The sequence below is a fragment of the Nomascus leucogenys genome, chromosome 9 (genome assembly GCF_006542625.1).
Source record: "Nomascus leucogenys isolate Asia chromosome 9, Asia_NLE_v1, whole genome shotgun sequence".
Classification (NCBI taxonomy): Eukaryota; Metazoa; Chordata; class Mammalia; order Primates; family Hylobatidae; genus Nomascus; species Nomascus leucogenys.
In genome coordinates this window covers 13,118,238-13,143,527 of record NC_044389.1, presented here as the reverse complement: position 1 = coordinate 13,143,527, position 25,290 = coordinate 13,118,238, and the positions used below count along the sequence as shown (strand labels likewise).

At 48.1% G+C, this 25,290-nt stretch overlaps 1 long non-coding RNA gene and 1 pseudogene across 1 annotated transcript; one reads left to right on the top strand and one right to left on the bottom strand.

The window, feature by feature from the left end:
- Nucleotides 1-832: 832 nt before the first annotated feature.
- LOC100592649 lies at nt 833-8,038 on the bottom strand (annotated as a pseudogene).
- A 2,752-nt stretch (nt 8,039-10,790) lies between these two features.
- Nucleotides 10,791-24,972, top strand: LOC100595731. The gene is made up of 3 exons (XR_004031670.1): nt 10,791-10,848; nt 21,549-21,628; nt 22,399-24,972. It is a non-coding gene; the product is annotated as an uncharacterized LOC100595731 (long non-coding RNA).
- The last annotated feature ends 318 nt before the right edge of the window (nt 24,973-25,290 follow it).

Below are 25,290 nucleotides of genomic sequence, written 5' to 3'. Positions count from 1 at the left end.
CCTAATTTCCTCATTAGCAACTCTGTTGAGAGTAAGAGATATGGATCTTCTTGCCTAAAAGTCTCATAGGCACTTTTAAGATTTACTTCATAGCCAGGCATGAGGTGGTGCCTGTAGGCCACCACATGGGGAGGCTGAGGCAGGAGGATGGCTTGAGCCCAGGAGTCCTCGGCTGTAGCATGCTGTGACCACATCTGTGAGAATAACCACTACATTCCAGCGCGTGCAACACAGCGAGACCCTGTTCCTTAAAGTTAAGTTGTTTCGTATCTTCATAGTTCCAGGCTGGAGACCACTGTTTTTTTTTTGGAATCCTATTTCTTGGACCCTGCGTTTGTAAGGCATCAGGACAGAGCCCTCAAGTCTAAGATGGCTGCTGCGGAGAGGCCTGTGAAGGCGACCTCTGCTGCCCTCTCTTGGCCATCAGGCGGGACGAGTGGTTAGAAGTGCTTGATTCCTTGTGGCACTGAAGTCCTGCAGTTTCTGTCCCAGAATGCTGGGGGCAGATAAACTTCTGGCAGCTTTCATCAGAATCTCTAGAAGGCTTACTCTTCCTCGAAGTGGGCTGGAGACAAGGGGGTACACATAGGGACCCCTGTGAAGTCGAAGCGTTACAGCCTGGGTGCTGAGCCAGCGAAGACGTGTCAGGGTGGTCTGCTCACACAGGAGGGAAGCAGTGCCAATCCTCCACTAGACATGCCCTGGCTGGAGGCCCTAGCAGCAGAGGCCACCCTGCCCTTTAACTTAGAAAGACATTAAAGGAAGCTGAGAAGCTTAAAGATGGCTCACTGCCTGGGCAGAATTCCACGGAGTTCCACATCGCTTGCAACATCCATTGTATTTGTAGGAGGTCAGGGAATACTGGAATGAGACACACACACAACTACGGTGCGAGAGACCAGGTGTTACAGGTGCCAGGACCGCTAGAACTCCTCATGCTTATCCTCGCTGTCCAAAGATTCTGTGCCTACTTCATAATCCTTCTCCAGGGCAGCCAGGTACTCTCGGGCCCAGAGAGCTCCCCTTCCTCCATGCCCTTGTCCACATAACAGTGCATATGCCCGCTTGGCATACATCAGGTCAAACTTTTGGTTGAGGTGGGCCCAGGCCTCCGTGATGGCTGTGGTATTGTTTAGCATGCAGACTGCCCACTGCGCCTTGGCTATGGCACCCCCGGGCACCACTGTGGGGGGACTGGTAGTTGATGCCAACCTAAGAAAAAACAAAGAAGTATAAGCGCCTGGTTCTGTGTTTCCTGGAAGGGTCTGTACGGGGATCCCCACAATTAGGGAAGACGCATTTGTCAACTTGTAAGAAACAAAGATAGAGGAAGGTGATCACCACCACAAGGAAACAAGTCTAGAATAAGGGAGCTTCTGCAAGACAAGACTAGTGCCTTCAAAGTCAGTCAAGAAAAAGGGGGCCGGGTGCGGTGGCTCACGCTTGTAATCCCAGCACTTTGGCAGGCCGAGGCGGGTGGATCACCTGAGGTCAGGAGTTCAAGGCCAGCCTGGCCAACATGGCGAAACCCCGACTCTACTAAAAATATTAAAAAAATTAGCCGGCCTGGTGGCAGGCACCTGTAATCCCAGCTACTCGGGAGGCTAAGGCAGGAGAATCGCTTGAACCCAGGAGGTGGAGCTTGCAGTGAACCGAGATCGCGCCATTGCACTCCAGCCTGGGGGATAAAAGTGAGACTTCGTCTCAAAAAAAAAAAAGAAAAGAAAAAGGGTGGACTCTTATGCTAAGAGACAAATAAGCACAATGCCTGCTTCTTGATTAGATCATGACTAAAAAACTGACTATAAAAAACATTTGTGGGCTGGGAACAGTGGCTCACACCTGTAATCCCAACACTTTGGGAGGCCGAGGCGGGCAGATCACTTTGAGGTCAGGAGTTTGAGACCATCCTGGCCAACATGGCGAAACCCCATCTCTACTAAAAATACAAAAAATTAGCTGCGCATGGTGGCGCATGCCTGTAACCCCAGTGACTTGGGAGGCTGAGACAAGAGAATCGTCTGAACCCTGGAGATGGAGGTTGCAGTGAGCCAAGATGGAGCCACTGCACTCCATTCTGGGCAACAGAGCAAGACTCCATCTTCCCCCACCGCCACCCCCCCAAAAAAGTAGTGAGTTTAAATGGGTCAGTAAAGCAAAAATAAAGGAAACAGACCTAGATGTTAAGTCAAGGGAGTGGCTATACGGGTGTTAAATGAACTAGTATCCCTATTTTCCTGTAGCTTAAAAAACTAAGTTTAAAAAGTGTTAAACTTAGGGAAGATCTCCAGTTAGACCTACTTTAACCATTTGTCTACCCAGAATATGTTGTTTTATTTTTTAAGAAACAGGGTCTCGCTCTGTTGCTGAGGCTGGTGTGGGGGATGCAATCATAGCTCACTGCAGCCTAAACCTCCTGGACCCAGGTGATCCTCCCACCTCAGCCTTTTGCGAAGCTAGAACTATAAGCACACACTAGCACGACTGGCTAATTTTTAAAAATATTTTGTACAGATGGAGTCTCACATTGCCCAGGCTGGTCTCAAACTCCTGGGCTCAAGCCATCCTCCCACCTCTGCCTCCCAAAGTGCTGGATTACAGGCCTGAATCACTGCACCCAGCCCAGAATATATAATACATTTTAGTGTTTCTCATCCTCAAAAAAAAAAAAAAGTCAACTTCTCATTAGAGTCTCTAGGGACAACAAGCTGACCATGTCCTAAAGGCAGCCTATTCTTCCCTTAAAGCAGCTAAAGCTCTTCCTAATATGGAGGCAGAAACAGTCTGCTTCCCAGATATATCCTACCCCACATTTCCATTTCTGAGCTACAGGACAACTCTTCCACACTAGCACGCAGCTATTATCCCTGCCTCTCCTCCTGTTGTGGTCATGTCCACAGCAGTGTCACGGGGCAGGAAAGCTATATATGTTTTCTTTTTTTATTTTTTTATTTTTTGAGACAGAGTCTCGCTCTGTCGCCCAGGCTGGAGTGCAGCGGCGCGATCTTGGCTCACTGCAAGCTCCGCCTCCCGGGTTCATGCCATTCTCCTGCCTCAATCCCCCCAGCAGCTGGGACTACAGGGGCAGGCCACCATGCCCGGCTAATTTTTTTTATATTTTTAGTAGAGACGGGGTTTCACCGTGTTAGCCAGGATGGTCTCGATCTCCTGACCTTGTGATCTGCCCGCCTCGGCCTCCCAAAGTGCTGGAATTACAGGCGTGAGCCACTGCGCCCGGCCGCTATATATGTTTTCTAATGCCACAGCTGCCATCTCTAATCTTTCTGGAGTCTTACCCCAGAACAATACCCATAAAACAAACTAGGTCATATGCCCAGCACCCTGGGAAGGTCAACTGGTAACAGGGTGGGGCATAAATGAGTGCTCCTTCCTCATTACTGCAAAAGGAAGAGAACGCATTCACAGACGCAGAACACAAGAAGCCTCTGACCTTCTGATCCGCACTTTCCCCATCATCGGATAATGGGCCTCTCTGGCTTCTGAAAGCCTTCCCTTCTGAGCAGGAGCCTACAGCACGTGGTTATATCCCTAGCACAAGTGACGAGGAGGCCATTCTCCCCATGTGACTGGCAGCCCTAGGGAATGCCTTTTTACCAGGCTAAGTAAAATGAAATTGATACTTTTCCTTTCATCAAGGCAATCTTTCAAGTAAAACCCACCCTGGCTTACAGTCCAAAGGCCTGGCTTCTTAGACCAACTGAGATCTATCTAGTTAAAAGCATCCTCTAGCAGGGCACAGTGGCTCACACCTGTAACACTTTGGGAGGCCATCATAGGTGGATCACCCATGCGCAGGAGTCTGAGACCAGCCTGGGCAATATGGTGAAGCCCCACCTCTCCAAAAAATACAAAGTTAGCAGGGTGTTAGTGGCACAAACCTGTGGTCCCAGCTACTGAGGAGGCTGAGGCAGGAGGACTGCTTGAGCGCAGGAGGTCAAGGCTGCAGTGAGCCAAGATGACGCCAGTGTACTCCAGCCTGGGTGACAGTGAGATCCTGTGCATTTGTTCCTCACACCTGCTCTGCAGGAAGCTCCCTTCTCAGCAGGTACACAGGCCATGTGCTAACTGCCCTTTACCCCCACTTGCCTTGAAACCTGTGGGACACCAGTCCGCAAAACAAATATTCGCTTGGTTTTAATGGTGGTGATGGTGGCATTCTCATCCTTGGGCACCACTTCTCCATGGTAGAGCATGCAGCAGGCCATGTATTTGCCGTGATGAGGGTCACACTTGACCATCTGATTGGAGGGCTCAAAGTAGGCACTGGTGATCTCTGCCACTGAGAGCTGCTCATGGTAGACCTTCCCAGCTGAGATAATGGGTGAGTAGGTCACCAGGGGAAAGTGGATGCGAGGGTAGGGCACCAGATTGGTCTGGAACTCTGTGAGGTCCACGTTGAGGGCACCATCAAAACACAAGGAAGCAGTGATGGAGGACACAATCTGGCTGATGAGCCAGTTCAGGTTGGTTTAGGTAGGGCACAGGTTGTGGCAGCAGAGATCATAGATGGCCTCGCTGTCTACCATGAAGGCAGTCTGAGTGCTCCAGGGTGGTGTGGGTGGTCAAGATGGAGTTATAGGGTTCTTTAACTGTCATGGGCACTTGGGGGACTGGGTAGATAGCAAATGCCAACTTGAACTTCTTGCCATAGTCAACAGAAAGCCACCCCATCACCAGGAAGGTAAAGCCTAAGCCAGTGCCATCCCCAAAACTATGGAAGATCAGGAAGCCCTGAAGCCTGGTGCACTGGTCTGTCTGGAGTAGAAGATAACATCATTAAGGATGTAGATGGCATGTCACCTGTCCCAACCCTCTTCTCCTGAGGAAACTTCTGTGTTGAAAGCTACTATTACCTAACTACACTTGGATTCACTTCTGTATTTTAGAAAGACTTTGAAGTATAGTTTATACTTAAGTGTGTGCATCTTTTGGACGTACAATGAATGATTTGACATGCGCAGACACCTATATAACCAAACCAACAGAGATACAGAAATTCCCATCACCTCGAGAAAGTTCCCTTGTGTCCTTTCGCTTCACCTCCATAGAGGTGAAAAAAGATCACCTGTCCAGGTGTGGTGGTTCACGCCTGTAATCCCAGCACTTCGGCATACCGAAGTGCTGGGATGGCAACACCCAATCTCTACAAAAACATACAAAAAGTATCTGGGTGTTGCAGTGTGCACCTGTAGTCCCCAGCTACTCAGGAGGCTGAGGCGGGAGGACCGTTTGAACCCAGGAGGTGGAGGTTGCAGTGAGCTGTGACTGCACCACTAGTGGCACTCCAGCCTAGGCAACAGAGCAACTGTCTCAAAAAAGAAAAAAAAAAAAAAGATCACCTACAAGAGGTTTGGAGTTCCTAGGGAAAAGATGACTTGGAAAGGCAGTGTTGTGTATATGCAATGGTAGGGATGAGGCAGGACAGAGGATTTGCAGGCAGAGAGCCAGGCCCTCTCTGTTTTGTTGCCCTGCCCCCTAGTTACAGCGGAGTGGGAGTGGTGGTGGCATCCTGTTGAACACACAGATTACGAGGCCTCACCTCAGACTGGAACCCAGGAACCTGCAGCTTTAACAAGTACCCCACGTGATTCTGATATAGCTGTTTCTTGGGTAAGAAAATCATCACTCTATACCAGACACATGGTAGTGACAGTATAAAAGAAGTCTAACCCTAGGAGGTATTTTATTTTCATTCTTGAGGAAGGGAGCACAGAATCCTACTCCTCAGGTCACTTCCAAGTCCTCAGTCTCTACTGAGCAGCAGAGAGTATGTCTAGGCAATCCCTCTACAGCAACAGGGCCGAAGTCCTGGCTCACAGGCAGCCTCACTCGTGGTTCTCAACGCCTCGGATAGGGGAAGGGTGACCTGGAGAAATGGTTGAGTGCTAAACAGGAGCCCCTCCCACCTGGACAGATCTGCATAGGAGTCTAAGAACAACAAGCTGAGCTGCTGTAGAGATGGATCAAAGGTCAAAAAAGGCTTGAATCAGACAGACCTGGCAAAGTGAGGAAGCACCAGGGCAGAAGCTTGAGTCCACAAACTCAAGGCAGAGCAGGTTATTCAGGCTTCCAACCCTAGATCTGTACCCAGGACAGAAAACACATATCCCAAGGCCAGGCCCGGTGGCTCACGCTTGTAATCCCAGCACTTTGGGAGGCCGAGGCGGGCGGATCACGAGGTCAGGAGATCGAGACCACGGTGGAACCCCGTCTCTACTAAAAATACAAAAAAAATTAGCCGGGCGTGGTGGCGGGCGCCTGTAGTCCCAGCTACTCGGAGAGGCTGAGGCAGGAGAATGGCGTGAACCCAGGAGGCGGAGCTTGCAGTGAGCCGAGATGGCGCCACTGCACTCCAGCCTGGGCGACAGAGCGAGACTCCGTCTCAAAAAAAAAAAAAAAAAAAACAAAGAAAACACATATCCCCCTAGGAGAAGCTGAGTGGACTGAGAGGCCGGAGGAATGATGTCAGGTACCAGCACAGGCTGTGGTTGCCTCCCAGCCAGGAAGAGGGTTAAGGATGCAATGACCTCCTGTAGGTGCCAGAGGCCTGCTCACCAGTTTTTGGATTCGCTCTAGCACCAAATCGATGATCTCCTTCCCCGCAGTGTAGTGGCCACGGGCATAGTTGTTGGCAGCATCTTCCACGCCAGATATCAGCTGTTCAGGGTGGAAGAGCTGCCTATAAATGTCAGTTCTTACCCCATCTTGAGGGGAAGAAAGAACAAAGGTAAAACAAGCTGGTTCATTCTCCAAGGGAACGCCAGACACCAGAACCTTTGCTGCTAAGCCTCCCCAGGTACAGCTGCTCAACAGAGTGATGATGCACGGCATCCCAGAGGCCTACTTCTGTTTCTTTTCTTTTCTTTTTTTTTTTTTTGAGACAGTGTTTCACTCTTGTTGCCCAGGCTGGAGTGCAATCGCGCGATCTTGGCTCACCACAGCCTCCGTCTCCCGGGTTCAAGTGATTCTCCTGCCTCAGCCTCCCGATCAGAGACCCACTTCTAAGGCCAGGTCCTGCCTGGGTTTGAGACGGGGAGAGCAGGTGGCACCTTCAATGGTCCTTTCCCTCTGATCACAGCCACTTCATTGTGCTAGGTGAGGAATCAGAGTGGTGTTAAGGAGAATCTCACTTCACTTTCGAACGGGATAAGAATACAGACTAATGTAAATTTTCACCATGGAAAGAGGAAAAAAAAAAAAAAGAATACAGACTAATGAAGAAACCCAGTCCACCATTTAACATCTAAAATAACAGCTTCAAAAAATGGAGGAGGGGTAGAATTGTCATGATTAGGAAACTGAGGAGATCCAGATGCAGAAGGGAGGAAGCAGGAAAGCCTCTGGAAGCCAGCAACAGCCAAGTTCACATAGGCCCACATCCTACGTGGGGGCCTATTTCAGTTCAGGCTAAGCAGGAGGCCAGTATGAATGTTCTTGGCTCCCTGCTTCTTATGCAATGGGCCACCCTCAAGAGTCTGAGGACAGGGAAAAGCAAGTTTTAAATTTCTGCTTTTACATCTGCTCCTTTCTGCAGTCTGCGCTCTAGGCCTGATCCCTGACTCCTATCTGGCAGTTTCCCGGCAGAGCTGTGCGAATGATCTTCCTGTCAATATAGGAAGCCCCCAGGACCCCTGCTGAGGACAGAGTCTAGACAAAAGCAATAGACTTCAGACTTCAATGCTGTTCATGGCTGGGGACTGCTTCCATCTCAAGTATTCTCCCCTTAAGCGGCGCTCCCATCTGACATTGGCGCTAGCAAAAACTATGGCCTGGGGGAAGGAGCCCCCACTCCTCCGTCCACTCACCTATGACAGCAGGCTCCAGGTCCACAGACAGCCCAGGACATATGCCTGCCAGGCTGGGTCTCCCTGAAGAAGGTGTTGAAGGAGTCATCACTGCTCCCCAGGGTCTTGTGGCTGGGCATGGTGCCACTGGGCTGGATGTCGTGCTCCAGGCAGTACAGCTCCCAGCAGGCATTGCCCATATGCACTCCGGCCTGGCCCACATGGATGGAGATGCACTCACACTGCGAGGGTGAGCAGAGGAATATGCCCTGAGTGGTGTGGAGTGAAAGGTGGGGACTTGAAAAGCCTTCCCTGGGAGCACCCTCCCTAAAGGCTGAAGCTTAGTGTTACCCTAGTTCAAAGTTCAGACGACTGGCCAAGTGCAGTGGCTCATGCCTATAATCCCAGCACTCTGGGAGGCCAAGGCAGGCAGATCACCTGAGGTCAGGAGTTCCAGATCATCCTGGCCAACATAGTGAAACCCCGTCTCTACTGAAAATACAAAATTAGCTGGGCGTGGTGGTGGGCGCCTGTAGTCCCAGCTACTCAGGAGGCTGAGGCAGGAGAATCACTTGAACCCGGGAGGCAGAGGTTGCAGTGAGCTGAGATCACAACACTGCACTCCAGCCTAGGCGACAGAGCAAGACTCCATCTCAAAAAAAAAAAAAAAAAAACAAAAAAACAAACCAAAGAACCAAAGTCCAGAAGGTTCTCTTTCCAAGCCTTCCCATACTTTAAGCCAAACCACCTTCAGGCCCTCATTTTCCTTCATTTTTTTTTTTTTTTTTTTTTTTTTTTTTTTTTTTTTTTTTTTTTTTTTTTTTTTTTTTTTTTTTTTTTTTTTTTTTTTTTTTTTTTTTTTTTTTTTTTTTTCCTTCATTCACTCAGAGCTTAAGAAGGTGGTTATACCTAGGTCTCTGGGGCAGGAACTAGAGAAAGCCAAAACCAAATAGCCAAATCCCACTGCACAGTGTCCTCCCTGCTGCTTGGGGTGCCTTGGGAAAGCTCAGAGTCCTGTATTCCAAGACAGGCCCACCAAGAGCTTCTAGATTCAAGCACTGGGGCCTAGAAGAGGAGGTCTCCCATTGGCAGCAACTGTTTCCCCCACATCCCAAAAGGGCAGAAGACTAAGTTCAGACCTGTGGATCAACCGAGGAAGCAGCCTTGGAGTTAGAGCTAGACTTCTGAAAGCTCACCCACAAACTCCCTTTTTGGGGGGACAGGCACCTACCCTAGACACCTGTCCCTGCCAACTGCAGTACAGGCAAGCTAATCCAAGCCAGTACTCCTTAATTAAGCGTCGCAGCGGAGACCAGAAGACTCACCCCACCTTTCGACTCTTTTCACTCAGGTAACTCCTACGATGGATAAACCCTCCCTCTCATCTTCTGGTCCTTCACCCAACCCACAGTCTGCGGGATCAATGTAAAAGGGCCGAGCACCTCCCAGATGTAGAAGGGATCTTCTAGGGTGACAGTAGGCAACAGTTTAACAGTCTTAGGAACTACCCTCTAAGCCTCAGAGCCTTTAAGTGGGCTCAGAGCAGAAGCGGGGATCAAGAGGTTTCCGGGGGGTACAGGGACCTCTGTGTACCCACCCCAAGTTCTCAGGTTTTTTTTTTTTTTTGCTTTGATTTTTTTGGGACGGAGTTTCGCTCTTGTTGCCCAGGCTAGAGTGCAATGGCGCAATTTCCGCTCAACGCAACCTCAGCCTCCCGGGTTCAAGTGATTCTCCTGCCTCAGCCTCCCGAGTAGCTGGGACTACAGGCATGCACCACCACGGCTGGCTAATTTTGTATTTTTAGTAGAGATGGGTTTCTCCATGTTGGTCAGGCTGGTCTCGAACTCCCGACCTCAGGTGGTCCGCCTGCCTCGGCCTCCCAAAGTGCTGGGATTATAGGCGTGAGCCACAGCGCCCGGCCAGTCAAAGTTCTCAGTTTTAACAGAGGGACCTCAAGTCCTTGGGCACCAAACAGGAGAAAAGTGGAGTCAAGAATATTCTTTTCAAGGCCCCAAGAGCTTACAGGAATCCCTAGTCAGGTATGGGGCCAAAGGGCGAGGACCTCTACCTCTGGCCAGAGTCGGGCGCCCTAGACAAAGACATTCAGGGGAACAGGTTTTAAACTGGAGAAATCTGTTAGAGCTTCCCAATCATCCTGGGCCTTGCCTCCTGCGCGGGAGTGTGATCTCAGAGGAAGGCGGGGACCGCAGCTACAAGCCGGCACCTCTTTGTCCAGGACCGCAGCGAGAGAAATTTGGGGCGGGTCCTAGATCCCCTCCAGGCTCCAGAGCGCTCTCCGCCGCAGAGCCGACTCCGCTGCCCGACCTTGCGCGCAGCGCACAAGCGACCACACCACGTTCTCGCCCACGCTTTACCGCTCGCCAGCCTTCCTAATCCCGCAGCGCTTCTGGGGCGCTCAGAACGTTTCTAGCTCGCACCGCCTCCCGTAGGGGAAGTAGGGTAGAAAAGTGGTGCCGGGACTCCTCGGGCGTCCCCGGGCTTTCTGCAGAGCCCACCTTCGCCCTGAACGCCCAAACACCCCTGGCATCCCCGCGCAGCCCACCCCACACCCTGGACTGCCGGGGCGCCCTTCCTTTTTGCGCTGCGGGCCCTTCCCACCGACCCCCCGTGCGTCCCCGGCATCCTCCCCATCGTGCGACACCTTCCCCCGCACAGCATCCCTCACCATGGTCGATCCAGTAGTTGAAGTTGGAGGGTCGCTGACTGCAGACACTATACGGCTCTCCAGCAACACCACGAATCCCAACGCGCGGTTGCTGGCGGGGGCCTTATAAATCCCCGGAGGGCCGCTGGTTGTGTCTCCTGGCGGGGACTCCCATTGGGTCGCAGCTGGACAGAGGTCGTCCCCCGCGCGACTCTCACTGGGCCAGGCCCCCACCGAGGCCCGCCTCCCTCTCCGCTATTGGCCGGCCGTTTACGAAACATCCCCGCCGCAGCGGGTCATTGGACAGTTTGTAAAGCCAGAGGCAGAGTCTCGGGCGTCCGCGTCCTCCCGGCCAGCTCGACCCTCTTCTCTGTTGGGGTGAGTGCTGGGTCTACGAGGTGGAATCTTTGGGGGAAACACCTTCGTTCTGTTTTAGTTTTAGGACTTTACACCAGTGACACCGCTGACCTGATTCGAAAAGTGTGTCGGCCTTGGAGGAGGGTGCATACTTAAGTTCATCAACCACTACAGAAGGTGCTGTGATGAGAACCGACTGCTGGGAGTTTCCAGAGCGGGACAAAATGCGGCTGGGGTGGGTAGGATAGGCAGACAGGCATGGGAAAGGACATTGCAGGCGCAGGTAGTTGACTTTTACTTCCCTTTTGACCGGAGCAACTACTCAGGTTCAGGTGACTGAGATTCCTGCAAGAGCAAGGGGTCCGGGCTGGCCAAAGCAGACTGAGGGCGGCCAGTAGGGTGGAGGTGAAAAGGAGGCGTGGGGCCTTCAATGCTAGGCTGGAGAGCTTGCATATAATTTCCCTGGCATATAATTTCAAACCATCGAGGGGTTTTGAGCAGAGAAGTGATGTGATCACTGCAGCATTCTGAGCAGTACTTAGATGTTACTTGTGCATTATTTTTTTCCAGTGGTGGTTTCATATTGTTCCATGCTAAAGAGCATTCACATACTTTTTCCCTTTTTCCAAACTTTTCCTTAGCTGAGATGTTTTACTGCGAAATATCTAAGTGTAACAAATTAGCCCCTTTCTTTTTGGGAGGGTTAATTGGTGTTTGGTTTATCAAATGATTGGCCACCCCGCCCAATGATTACCCTTAGTATTTGTGAGGCACATTCCAGAGGAACCCAAAGCATCGCCATCTCCTATTCATCCCCACTTCCCAGTGGACAGGTGATTGCATCCAGTTTGTATAGAATCAGGCTTGGAGACTTGAATTACCTGAGGAAAATCTGCAGCTGATATGACTTTCTGCTGACAGAACTCAGGAAGACCCTGTCACTGGCCAGTGTGACATCAGACCAGCTGTCCCCTGGATGCCTGCACCCATTTTTACACAAGACTCTAGCAATGTCATTCAAAACTGTCTTGAAATGTTTTGAAACGAAATGCCTGTTCAGGTGACTCAAGAAGGTTTAAGTCCAGAGTGCAGAGGTTAACCTCAAAGTCTGAAAAGTATTCTTTGGTCTCAATCCTTGTTAATGGGCTGCATGAGGCTGCCAGCTCTAAAGTAGATGCCTCTGGTTAGGGGATAAGGTGAGAGAATGTGGGCAAACATCCAAATAAGTGCTTTGAAACCTCATGTATATAAAGAGTTAAGAGACGGCTATTCATTGGCTGTCACTACCCCTAGCAAAACAACTCAAATGTTGCATTTGAGTTGTTGCCTTCCACTGAAGGCAGGCCTATCAGTGATTAAAATAAAGCTACCTAGTAATAAACTCAAAATATCATAAACTCAACACTATCATCTCTTGCTTGCCTCACCTCATGAAGCACTCATTCCACCTGCTGGTAGAGTCAGCCAGTTAAAAATGTCTTTCCATTCCTGAGTTGACTCTAACCCAGGGATTATAAATACATTTGAAACAGTGACATTCAGTGTTATTTATGGAAGTTACACAACCCCTCCCATCCCTGCCATTGGCAGTATACTTCTTTATATCAAACTGATTAAAACTAATCCTCTTATAAGCTATTTGGAGTTATCTCTATTATCTAGACTGCCTTCTAGCTTAGAGTTTCATTTCTAACTTTTCCTCCTCCTCTACTCTATATCACCCTACTTAACTCCTTTGTCATTACAGGCACACCATTTTCACACACCTCTTCAGGAATTAAAAATATTCCAAAATTCAGAGAGTCTCACTGTTGCTGGAAAAAGGGGTCCAATGCAGACCCCAAGAGAGGGTTCTTGGATCTCACGCAGGAGGGAATTCACGGCGAGTCACAGAGGGCACAGTAAGAGGTAGTTTATTGAAAGCTACTCAGTTACAGAGTAAGGCGTCCTCAGGAAGCAAGAGGAGCAACGTGCCATCCCTGTTTTCAACTCTTCTTATGTAGGGGCCTTAACGATGTTAAAGCTAAGTTATGTCTACATGCTGGCGGGCTGACAGCATGACAATTTAGGAGTTTGTTGATTGAAAGAAAGTTATCCTTGGCATTTGAGTGTGTAATTACCTCAAAGCATGATTATAACTATCTTTTTTTTTTTTGAGACGGAGTCTCGCTCTGTCGCCCAGGCTGGAGTGCAGTGGCGCAATCTCGGCTCACTGCAAGCTCCGCCTCCCGGGTTCACGCCATTCTCCTGCCTCAGCCTCTCCGAGTAGCTGGGACTACAGGCGCCCGCCACCACGCCCGGCTAATTTTTTTTTTTTGTATTTTTAGTAGAGACGGGATTTCACCACGGTCTCGATCTCCTGACCTCGTGATCCGCCCGCCTCGGCCTCCCAAAGTGCTGGGATTACAAGCGTGAGCCACCGCGCCTGGCCGATTATAACTATCTTAAAACCATATATTGTTACTCAATATCAGGACATCTGGACATTCTGCTGTCATAGGAGTTTGTCCTCGCAGGCATTACTAAACTGCTTCCTTAGTTAAAACATCTTATGGCCACGGGTGGTGACTAGCAAGGAATGTGTCTTGCTGGTTTTAGATGGAGTTGATTTTTTTTTTTTGTTTGTTTTGAGACAGAGCCCAGGCTGGAGTGCAGTGGTGCGATCTCGGCTCACTGGAAGCTCCGCCTCCCGGGTTCACACCATTCTCCTGCCTCAGCCTCCTGAGTAGCTGAGACTACAGGTGCCTGCCACCACACCCAGAGATTTTTTGTATTTTTAGTGGGGACGGGGTTTCACTGCGTTAGCCAGGATGGTCTCGATCTCCTGACCTCGTGATCTGCCTGCCTTGGCCTCCCAAATGCTGGGATTATAGGCGTGAGCCACCGTGCCCAGCCCCTAGATGGAGTTGATTTTTTAAAATGGTATCACCCTGGCTCTCCTATGCTCCTGTTTCCGTAACAATCCTCGATTTATAAGAGATCTCTTAATCTTAAGGAGAGATGAAGTGCGAAGGTCATTCTTCTGTAACTTCTTCTTGCTGATTTTATGGGCATAAGATTGGAGAAGTAAAAATTATCTGGGTGCCCCATCTATGGGCCCAAAGGCGGATGTCTTTATTTCCTGGGTCAGAAAATGGGATGGGCTGGAAGCCTTGTGCCAGCATCATGTAGAATTGTAATCTAGAAGACACAAACTTCACTAGGAGTTAAATAAGTAAGGGGCTAAGATTGGTAATAACCAGACAGCTATCAAAGGTCCTAAGAAGGGCAAAAAAACAGTGAGACTCAGGAGGGAGCATCTTTTTGAGATGGAGTCTTGCTCTGTTGCCCAGGCTGGAGTAAAATGGCATGATCTCAGCTCACTGCAACCTCCACCTCCTGGGTTCAAGCAATTCTCTGCCTCAGCCTCCCAAGTAGCTGGGATTACAGGTGCCTGCCACCACACCTAGCTGATTTTTTTTTTTCAATCAATTTAGAAAGTTTATTTTGCCAAGGTTGAGCACACACTCATGACATGACATAGCCTCAGGAGGTTCTGACAACACGTGCTAAAGGTGGTCGGGGCACAGCTTGATTTTATACATTTTGGGGAGACATGAGACATCAATCAATATGTGTAAGGTGTACACTGGTTCAGTCTGGAAAGGCGGGACAACTCGAAGTGGGGGCTTCCAGGTCATAGGTAGATAAGAGACAAAATGCTGCATTCTTTTGGGTCTTTGATCAGCCTTTCACTGAATACACAATTTACATGGAGTGGGGAGTAAAGGAATAGTCATGCTGATGCCTTAGTCTGGCTCAGTGGATCTGCATTTTTGCATAAACAATAGGGCAGAAGAAGCAATCAGACATTCATTTGTCTCAGGTGAGCAGAGGGATGACTTTGAGTTCTGTCTGTTGTCCTGCACCTGAGAACTGGGCAGCCTCATCCTGAGCATGATGGAGAAGGGGACCTGGGGCTAGGGAATCCCTGATTCAATCATGCCACTCCCCAGGAGATGTTCCGAGCCCAGGACATGTCGAGAATGAGGAGATACAAGGTGGCCGATTTTTTGTATTTTTAGTAGAGACAGGGTTTCACCATGTTGGCCAGGCTGGTCTTGAACTCCTGATCTCAGGTGATCCGCCTGCGTTGGCCTCCCAAAGTGTTGGGATTACAGGTGTGGGCCACCATGCCTGGCCGCAAGGGCACTGTTAATGGTTGACCAGTTAAGACATGGCTTGTCACTATTCATTGCCTGTTACTACCCCTAGCAAAACAACTCAAATGTTGCATCCAACTGAAGGCGGGCATAACAATGATTAAAATAAAGCTACCTAGTAATGGACTAGGGATTGATGTCTTGGTTATTTTTATGCAACCAGGCAGTTTGTTCATATATTTTCTGTAGATCTTCTTCTATTTGACTGGAGGCGTTTACATGAGTGCAGCAGGGTCTATTGATTATAGTGCAAATACTCCCCCTTGTTCAACCAATAAGTAATCTAGTGCTAATCTATTATCCATTGCTATATTTGCTAAGGAATCAAGGAAGAGTTTTTATTTATCTAAAGCCTCCCCCATTTTATAAGACAGTCTGTAGAATGAGGTAAAGTTTTGAAGAGTTGCCTTGGGATAGGCACATTTTCCCTGTGGGGCCAATAAGCCATTGGCAGCCCCAACCCCAGCCAATATAAGGCCAGTCGCCTGCTTAGCTCTCAGGTGAGTGATGTTATGTAATTATATATTAAAGAGCTTTGCTTGTTCTATTATACATTGACCCCCGAACCAAACATTATCAATACACTGTGTATCCATGGGTTTCCATGATCCCAAATGAGAGACAAGTTATTTATAGGCTGATTGAATGGATGACCACATAGCCACAGGTATAATCCGTTGGGGGTGCAAACCTGTATGGGATGGGAGTTGTTAAGAAGGTTGAGTACCTGTAGGAGGCACTGAGGATGTTACTTATCTCTTTCTTTGCAAAACAACAGCTTTAGGTCTTCTAGGGGTTCACAAGTGTAGGTTATGGTGTCTTTCTCAGGTGCCTGTGGGGACTTGTAAAAAACAGGTTTAATCTTGGACAGGTGTACTCAGCTAGTGAGTCCCCGAAGCTTAACAGCAGTGGGGGTGCTGTGCTTAACAATACTCCCCAGTAAGGGCTATTTCATTTTAGTTGTAATTGATTTTGGGGTGATCCTCCTTTCCAAGGTTTTTTTCTTTCTTTCTTTTTTTTTTTTTTTTAACAGAGTCTTCCTCTGTCACCCAGGCTGGAGTACAGTGGCATGATCTTGGTTCACTGCCACCTCCATCTCCCAGTGCAAATGATTCTCCTGCCTCAGCCACCTGAGTAGCTGGGATAACAGGCACCCACCACCACACCTGGCTAATTTTTGTATTTTTAGTAGAGACGGGGTTTTGCCATGTTGGCCAGGCTGGTCTTGAACTCCTGACCTTAGGTGATCCACCCACCTCAGCCTCCCAAAGTGCTAGGATTACAGGCATAAGCCACTGTGCCCAGCCTTCTTTCCAAGTTTTTAATAAGACTAAGTCTCCTGGTTGAATAGGGGAGCTATGAATATTTATGGCAGTGGCCTGCCTGACACAGGTATATTGAACAAATATGCATGTAACATATGACTCTGTTTACGTTCCGGTGAAGACTTAACCCCACACCTGGTCATAGATCCTGTTTATAATTTGATATCTTATTGCCATAAATAATATGTTCTGTAAGTTTTATGATCTCTATTTTAATATTAATGCTGGCCGGTTGTATCTGAATCCCAAGAGGGGAAATGTATAGTGAGGTATGTCTGACCCCCAGCTTCCCATCATAACCTGAACTAGTTTTTCAGGATTTTTTTTTTTTTTTTTTTGAGATGGAGTCTCGCTCTGTCGCCCAGGCTGGAGTGCGGTGGTGCGATCTCGGCTCACTGCAAGCTCCGCCTCCTGCCTTCACGCCATTCTCCTGCCTCAGCCTCCTGAATAGCTGGGACTACAGGCGCCCGCCACCACGCCCGGCTAATTTTTTGTATTTTCAGTAGAGACGGGGTTTCACCATGTTAACCAGGGTAGTCTCGATCTCCTGACCTCGTGATCCGCCCACCTCGGCCTCCCAAAGTGCTAGGATTAAACGCATGAGCCACCGCGCCTGGCCTTTTTCAGGGTATTTTTAAAATTCTCTTTGGCCAAGGGGGGGTCTGCTCTGTTGAGGGGCTTAGGGTTTTTTTTTTTTATTTTATATTCCTCCTTTTTTGTCAAGGTTTGCCAGAGGCAGTATTAAAAAACGATCCAGGCCGGGCACAGTGGCTCATGCCTCTAATCCCAGCACTTTGGGAGGCCGAGGCAGGTGGATTACCTGAGGTCAGGAGTTTGAAACCAGCCTGACCAACATGGTGAAACCCCGTCTCTACTAAAAATACAAAATTAGCTGGGTGTGGTGGCGCATGCCTGTAAGCCCAGCTACTAGGGAGGCTGAGGCAGGAGAATCACTTGAACCCGGGAGGCGGAGGTTGCAGTGAGCTGAGATCACACCATTGCACCCTACCCTGGGTAACAAGAACAAAACTCCATCTCAAAAAAAAACAAAAAACAAAACAAAACAAAAAAACAAGAAAATAAAACCCCAAGAGTTTACATTTTATCAAGATAATTCCTATGCTATGTTTATTAGGATTTTGGTTACTAAAAAAAACTGAGATTTAAAGGGTTAAAGCTTTTTTTTTTTTTTTTTTTTTTTTTTTGACAGAGTCTCTCACTCTGTTCCCCAGGCTAGAGTGCAATGGCGCGATCTCGGCTCACTGCAACTTCTGCCTCCTGGATTCAAGCTATTCTCCTGCCTCAGCCTCCCAAGTAGCTGGGACTACAGGCACGTGCCACCACTCCCGGCTAATTTTTGTATTTTTAGTGCAGATGGGGTTTCATCATGTTGGCCAGGCTGGTCTTGAACTCCTGACCTCAGGTGATCCGCCTGCCTCGGCTTCCCAAAGTGCTGGGATTACAGGTGTGAGCCACCATGCCCAGCTACCTTTTTTTATGTAAAATTATCCTCTTTATAACTTGCCTTACCAAAAATACATCTTCATTTCCAAAACTTTCTACATCTCTCTCCCCTACTTACTGGTTCCTTTCTACCTTTTTTCATAAGTAACCATTTTCTTTTCTTGAGATGGTGTTTCACTCTTATTGCCCAGGCTGGAGTGCAATGGCACGATCTTGGCTCACCACAACCTCCAACTCCCGGGTTCAAGTGATTCTCCTGCCTCAGCCTCCCAAGTAGCTAGGATTATAGGCATGCGCCACCACACCCAGCTAATTTTATATTTTTAGTAGAGATGGGGTTTCTCCATGTTGATCAGGCTGGTCTTGAACTCCCAACCTCAGGTGATCCGTCCACCTCGGCCTCCCAAAGTGCTGGGATTACAGGTGTGAGCCATCGCGCCCAGCTTTTTTTTTTTTTTTTTTTTCCCGAGATGGAGTCTTGCTCTCTCGCCCAGGCTGTAATGCAGTGGCATGATCTTGGCTCACTGCAACCTCTGCCTCCTGGGTTCAAGCAATTCTCCTGCCTCAGCCTCCTGAGTAGCTGGGATTACAGGTGCCTGCCACCACGCTCGGCTAATTTTTGTGTTTTTAGTAGAGACGGTGTTTCACTATGTTGGCCAGGCTGGTCTCAAACTTGTGACCTCAGGTGATCCTCCTGCCTTGGCCTCCCAAAGTATTGGGATTACAGGCGTGAGCCACTGTGCCCAGCCATAAGTAACCTTTTTTTTTTTTTCTTTTGAGTTGGAGTTTCGCTCTTGTTGCCCCAGCTGGAGTGCAATGGCATGATCTCAGCTCACCACAACGTCCGCTTCCCAGGTTCAAGTGTCTGTCCTGCCTCAGCCTCCTGAGTAGCTGGGATTACAGGCATGCACCACCACACCCAGCTAATTTTGTATTTTTAGTAGAGAGGGGTTTATCCATGTTGGTCAGGCTGGTCTTGAACCCTGACCTCAGATGATCTGCCCGCCTTGGCCTCCCAAAGTGCTGGGATTACAGGTGTGAGCCACCACACCTAGCCAAGTAACCATTTTCTTCTTTTTTTCTTTTCTTTTTTTTTTTTTTTTGAGACGGAGTTTTGCTTTTGTTGCCCAGGCTGGAGTGCAATGGTGCCATCTCGGCTTACTGCAAACTCTGCCTCCCGGGTTCAAGCAATTCTCCTGCCTCAGCCTCCCGAGTAGCTGGGATTGCAGGCATGCGCCTCCACGCCCAGCTAATTTTGTATTTTTAGCAGAGACAGGGTTTCACCATGTTGGTCGGGCTGGTCTTGAACTTCTGACCTCAGGTGATCCACTCACCTTAGCCTCCCAAAGTGCTAGGTTACAGGCGTGAGCCACCACGCCCAGCCCGAGTAACCATTTTCAAGTCCATAATTTGAATTGACCCTTAGATGGCTTCTGAATTAGATAACATTATTCTTTTTCTCAATAAGACTAGTTCCCAAGAGGCTTTTGCCCTCCAATGCCGCCCAGAGAGATGCTGAATTAAACAACCCAAAGAATGAAAACCATTAAGACCAGAAGGAAAATGACAGGTGTAAGCTTAGGGCATACAAGCCGAGGGTCGCGTATGTCACTAGCGAGGCATAGACAGCAAATATGCAGCTGAGAAAGGGGACAAGGGGGACTGAGAACCAGCAGGTGCTGGCAAATATGCCTCTGAACCTCAATTTATCCAACAGCCCTGGGCAGGGGCCTCTAACCCCCAGTTCCCATTGAATATAAAGAAACATGAGCATCCCATGACTCCTGGGGCTCAGAAGGCTCAGCAGGAAAAGGAACAACACAGGGAAGGGAAGGAATGCAAAGGGCACTCACTTGTCTGTGAATCTGAAAACTTAAGAAGTATTTTATAGAGAAAACCATTCCACAATCCTAGAAACATGTTTTTCCATATCATAAATCTCTCTTAATTGGATATAACTCAGACATCCATCAAGTAATCCAAGGAAAGCTATGGACCAAAATTTTTGTTAAAGTCTTTATGGAAGTCTGGATTTTTTAGGGTTTGTGTTTGTTTGTTTGTTGTTGTTGTTGTTTTTGAGATGGAGTCTCACTCTGTTGCCCAGACTGGAGTGCAGTGGTGTGATCATGGCTCACTGCAACCTCCATCTCCCAGGCTTAAGCAATTCTCCTGCCTCAGCCTCCCAAGTAGCTGGGATTACAGGCATGCACTACCATGTCTGGCTAATTTTTGTATTTTTAGTAGTGATGCAGTTTCACCATGTTGGCCAGGCTGGTCTTAAACTCCTGGCTTCAAGTGATCCACCCACTTTGACCTCCCAAAGTGCTGGGATTACAGGCGGGAGCCACTACACCCGGCTGGAAGTTTGATTTTTAAGAAGCCTTTTTCACATTTTTTTTTCTCAGTGTCAAATTAGTCTCTAATGTTTCCATTTTACCTAGAACTCACTGAATTGTATAAGAAAAACAAAATCTCAGCCAGGTGCAGTGGCTCATGCCTGTAATGCCAGCAGTTTGTGTGCCTGTATTCCGAGCTATTTGGGAGGCTGAGGCAGGAGAATCACATGTACCCGGGAGGCAGAAGTTGTAGTGAGCTAAGATCACGCCACTGAACTTTAGCCTGGGTGACAACAGCCAAACTCCATCTCAAAAAAAAAAAAAAAAAAAGAAAAAAAAAGAAAAGAAAGTTATCCTTGGCATTTGAGTAAGTATGTCAAAGCATAACTATAACTATTTTTAAAACATATATTGTTATGCAATATTGGGACAGCTGGACGTTCTGCTGTCATAGGAGTTTGTTCTTGCAGGCATTACTAAAACATCTCATGGCCATGGGTCGTGACTGGCAAGGAATGTGCCTTGCTAGTTTTAAGCTGGAGTTGATTTTAAAATGGTGTCACCCTGGCTTTCCATGCTCCTGTTTCCTTAACCCAATGGTCAACTCTAGTTTTCAAGCAATCCAAAGTATCCTGATAAACCTGTGTCCTTTCTCTCTATATATCCTCCCCATCCTCCTCCACCACATAGCAATGAAGTGACACTGTGAATTGAAGTAACACCCATCAGTCTGGGCATGGGAGGGATAAAAGAAGTTGGATGGAGAGGCTTTTGTGGGAACAAGAATATCCTGTTAACCTAGTGGTGAAGAATCAAGGTAAACAGTGATAGACCAGGACCATGTTTCAGGATTTATTCTTGAGCCAGTGCCAAGACTGTCCAGGCAGTACCTGGCTTTCAAATGGTGGAATTTCTTTCTTTCTTCTTTTATTTTATTTTTTTGAGACTGAGTCTCGCTCTGCCACCCAGGCTGGAGTGCAATGGCACGATCTTGGCTCACTGCAACCTCCACCTTCTGGGTTCAAGCGATTCTCCTGCCTCATCCTCCCAAGTAGCTGGGATTACAGGCACCCACCACCATGCCCAGCTAATTTTTTGTATTTTTAGTAGAGACGGGGTTTCACCATGTTGGCCAGGCTGGTCTTGAACTCCTGACCTCAGGTGATCCACCCGCCTCAGCCTCCTAAAGTGCTAGGATTACAGGTGTGAGCCACCGCGCTTGGCCTGGAATTTCTTACAAATACCTTAGAACAGTTGCCCAAGCTGACTGTCGATATGAGCTTTCTTTTATTACTGTCTTAGCTTGAAATTTATTTCCCCTTTGACTCAGACAACTGCTGCCTAGGATAGAACCCCCAGTTTCCAGCCAGTCCCTATTTTGCATCTCATTTCAGGGCCCATTCAGGACACAGGGGAGAAGGGATGATGTATAAACCCATGGAGCTTCTCAATCTCCTCTTACCTCCTTGAGGCAGTAAGTGTTCCCAGCCCACATTCTATCTCCTCAGTAGTTTCCCTATCATTATGTAAGTCAGAGTTTATCCTGATCCTCAACCTGAAATAGACTGTCTGGGGTCACCAGGTTTGGATTGTGAAGGGACCCTGCCCTCACAGCAGCAGAGGCCTTGCTTCTGGCATTCCACATTAGAACTGTTTGTTATGGCGCTGTGCTTCCAGTACACATATGGGCTTGTGTCATAGGTTAAAAACTACTCAACATCTATTGTTTCTCTCGGAGGCAAAATGCATTCTAAGTTTCAACTGACTTCAAGTGAATTTGATGGACACTCCTGCCACTTAACTCTAAATTCTGACACCTACAGATTCCAGGAATTTAATTTTCCAAACACAAGAAAATCTTGGTCATAATTGAATGGTTGGTTAGCACATTAGCTGGGCGTGGTGGCACATGCCTGTAGTCCCAGCTACTCAGGAGGCTGAGGCACGAGAATCTCTTGAATCTGGGAGGTGAAGGTTGCAGTAAGTGGAGATCACGCCACTGCACTCAGCCTAGGCGACAGAGGGAGACTCTTTCTAAAAAAAAAAAAAAAAAAGAAAAAAAAAGGTTAGCACCTGCTTAACATCTTTATTCCCTTACCCTCTGAAGACTTAGCCATGGTCACGACCACACTGAAATACTCTCTCACTAACCTGTATAACTGTTTTCACTGTCTTTTTCAAACAGCATTGAAAAAAAAGTACAGTACCTATTCTGTTTTGTTTTTTGTTTTTTTTTTGAAACAGAGTCTTTGGTACTCAGGCTGGAGTGCAGTGGTGTGATCTTGGCTCACCATAACCTCAAGCTCCTGACCTCAAGCAATTCTCCTGCCTTGGCCTCCCAAAGTGCTGGGATTGCAGGTGTGAACTGCCACATCTGGCCCCCCAACTATTCCTGTATCAGAAATGTAACTTGCCCACTCACCACCAGCCCACACTCTGGGTTCTGCCATCACTCCACTGCCTGCTCTTCTGCTGATCACAATGGAAGAAGAGATCGTGGCACTTGTCATTGACAATGGCTCCAGCACATGCAAAGCTGGCTTTGCTGGGTACAGTTCCCCCGAGTCATGTTCCCCTCCATCATCGGGCATCCCCGGCACCAGATGATGGTGGGCATAGGCCAGAAGGACTCCTACCTGGGTGATGAGGCCCAGAGCAAGTGCAGCATCCTGACCCTGCAAGTGCCTCGTGGACCACCACATCATCACCAACTGAGATGACATGGAGAAGATCTGGCACCACACCTTCTACAATTAGCTGCACAAGGCTCCCAAGGAGCACCCAGTGCTGCTGCCTGAGGCCCCTCTGAACCCCAGGGCCAACAGAAAGAAGATGACTCGGATTGAGACCTTCAACACCCCAGCAAGGTACATGGCCATCCAGGCTGTGCTGTCCCTGTACACCTCTGGTCACACCACTAGTATTATCATACACAGCCGAGACCCACATGGTGCCCGTCTACAAGGGCTATGCCTTCCCCCATGCCATCCTGCATCTGGATGACTGGCACCTGACCAACCAACCCATGGAGATCTTCAGGGAGCCCAGCTACTGCTTCACCACCACAGCCAAACGGGAGATCGTGCGCAACATCAAGGAGAAGCTGCGGAAATGGCCACCACAGCGTCCTCCACCTCCCTGGAGAAGATCTAGGAGCTGTCCAAGTGGTTCCAGTGTCTGGAGGCGCTGTTCCAGCCCTCCTTCCTGGGTATGGAATCTTGTGGCATCCACCAGGCCACTTTCAACTCCATAAAGTGTGATGTGCACATCCATAAGGACCTGTTTGCCAACGTGGTGCTGTCTGGTGACACCCCCGTGTACCTGGGCATCACCTACAAGATGCAGAAGATCACAACCCTAGTGCCCAGCTCCAAGAAGATCATCACCTCCCCTGAGTGCAAGTCCTTGTGTGGATTGGCAGCTCCATCCTGGCCGCCTTCCAGCAGATGTGGATCATCAAGCAGGAGTCGGATGAATCAAGCCCCTCCATCACCCACTGCAAATGCTTCTAAATGTACTGCAAGCAGACACGTATCATGTGCTTCACGGATTAATGTAGAAGTATAAATTTGCCCCTGGCAAATGCATACACCTCATGCTAGCCTCAATAAACCAGAATAAGCCTTTCAGAAGAACTGGTCCTTGAAGCTTGTATATCAGCACCGGATTGTAGAACTTGTTGCTGATTTTGACTTTGTTAACTGTTCCCTTGGTATCTGTCTAATACCCTGTACATAACTTTGATTTATACCCTTAGTACATGTGGCTCAGTAACTTCATGGCTGAGGTGAGGACATGCTTGTGGGAGGGAAGTCTGTGGCTTGATGAGTCTGTGTGACCTGCAGTTTCCTTATCTGTGCAGGTACTAATAATGTGTCGGAGAACTCAGTGTTCCAGGATTTTCCTTTTTTTTTTTTTTGAGATGGAGTTTCGCTCCAGTTCCCTACGCTGGAGTGCAATTGCGCGATCTCGGCTCACTGCAACCTCTGCCTCCTGGGTCCAGGCGATTCTCCTGCTTCAGCCTCCCAAGTAGCTGGGATTACAGGCATGCGCCACCACACCCGGCTAATTTTGTATTCTTAGTAGAGACAGGGTTTCTCCATGTTGGTCAGGCTAGTCTCAAACTCCCGACCTTAGGTGATCCACTGCACCCAGCCATTCCAGGATTTTTCTAGAGCCTGGCAAGAGCTCCTGAACCAGTTTCATTTCTGTCTTGCTGGTCTATTAGTGTTAAGTCTTGAGCTAGAAGCAGTTTACATTTACATCTGTAAATTTATTCATTCTTTTAATTTATGTAAGTTTTTTGTACATAATTCTCAAGTTTTAAAGAGATGACCACAAATTTTGGTTTTCCACTGTTATTTACATAAGGAAAAATAAACTGCTACAGTAAACCAAAAAATAAATATAATTCGCTGTAACCTCTAGCTCCATTTTCAAAAGTCTGCATGAACTTCTTTAAATTAGTCCCATTAAAATAACAGTATTCAGCACAGTTTATTTTAAATTCTCTTCAAAACTATTTACTTAACTATTATAAATTTGTCAGACATTAGGCCACGCACCAAGAGCAAATAGGATATTTATTCTGAGTCCTTATGCTTATGAAATTTATCATCCTTAGAAGTGAGGAAGTAGAGTCAGGTGTTTAATTTTTAAATATGTATACACTTAGGAGATAATGGAAATGAAATGCTATCTGATTTTGAAGGGAAGAACTGATGTTTAGAAAAGTGGGCTTTGTATAGAACCACTACTTACATTCTTTTAAAAATCTTACTGTTGCCAGGCATGGTGGCTCACACCTGTGATCCCAGCATTTTGGGAGGTTGAAGCAGGAGGACCACTTGAGGCCAGGAGTTCCAGACCAGCCTGCAGCCTGGGGAACACAGTGAGACCCCATCTCTCCAAAAAAAAAAAAAAAAAAAAAAAAAAAAGCTGGGCACGGCAGCATGCACCTGTAGTCCCAGCTACTCATGAGGCTGAGGCAGGAGAATCATTTGAGCCTGGGAGTCGAGGTTGCAATGAGCCACAATCATGCCATTGCGCTCCAGCCTCGGTGACAGAGTGAGGCCCTGTCCCAAGAAAAATAAAAACCTTATTGTGAAAATACATGTTCAAAAAAGTACACAGATG